Raw genomic sequence first — 1,363 nt, forward strand, 5'->3', positions numbered from 1 at the left:
GTACGCGCCGCATCCTCCGCAGCACATGCCGCCGGCGATCCCTGCCTGGGAGCAACAGCGGCCGTGGACACCTTCGCGCTTCATCGACGTCACCACCAATGATGAGGAAGATGGCGGCGCTAGGACGAACTAGGGCTTAGTTTTTTTATTTATTTTCTCCTATGTAAATTATGTTCGAATGAACGGAATAAAATATTTTTTTAAATTTCACGCACTTCTAAATTTTATTTGAATTCGGTTTAGTTTACTGCCTTTCGGCCAACGGGCCAAACTAGCTAGTTCAAACTTAATAGATCGCGCCACTGTGGATACAGACCTGGCAGATCGGACCATGACCCATTATCTATCCGTGGACCGAATCTGTCTAAACTGAAACATATTAGGTATCTCCAGTGGGCCGATCCATCCAGTCCTGGACTGTCTGTTTCGGTCCGCGCGAACTAGCGGACGGGTCGAATTGATGGTTTGAGGCGGACATCGTGCATGTCTTCCCAGGCGTGCCACGGGCCCGCAAGTAATCGACCTGACACAGAAAGACTGACTGGCAGCCACGCCATCAAGTGCATTGATGCCGTTGGCGTCGGGACGCTTAAGCTTTTGCGCGTGCATTGATGTTGGCCCGATGGCCCCGATGCTCGTGGCCAGGGCTACTTAAGCTGGCCCTGCGCCCGACGGCTGCACCACTTTGTCTCGCTGGATGAAGAAGGGCGCCCACGACCACAAGGCCGGGTCCTCTTCCGACAACCGCCGCCGCCACCAGGATTCTCCGCCTCGACGGAACCCTGCGTGGTCTCGCCGTTTTCCTCCACCGCCAAACCCTGCACAGTTCGTTGGCCCACAGGCTGCGGCAGTAAAATACTAGCTGGGCCGGACAGCGAGACGCATACTATCCACGAGCTGACCTAAACAAATTATGATAAAAAAAAACCTAAACAAATGAAAATAAACGTTTGGATCTCCGATTGAAGATGCCCTTAAATGGGTCGAGCCGCTCTCGATGTACGCACGCTTCTCCTCCACGCTCTCGCAGAAGCAAACAATGCTAAAACCAACCGGGCACTGCTCATGCGCAGACGAGCAATACTGGTAGAAAACGTTAGTATAAAATTAGAAAGAAATATTATTCTGATCACCCAATCAGATGAACAGTAGGTAGATCCGTATGGCCCCGATCTGTCGCGACGCCGTGACCCGCCCAGTCCTTGCCGGACCCACCTGTCATCGTCTGAGAGAACCGGCCGCAATTTCCTTCAGTTGGGGTGTCAGTGGAGCGCACTTCCGCCAACGCCAATTGCGACCAGCCTCTTCCCGCCGTCCGCCGCAAACGCACGCACGCAGCATCAGTCACCGGCGGCAGCGAGCC

This window comes from Lolium rigidum, chromosome 3 (genome assembly GCF_022539505.1).
Source record: "Lolium rigidum isolate FL_2022 chromosome 3, APGP_CSIRO_Lrig_0.1, whole genome shotgun sequence".
NCBI classification, from domain to species: Eukaryota; Viridiplantae; Streptophyta; class Magnoliopsida; order Poales; family Poaceae; genus Lolium; species Lolium rigidum.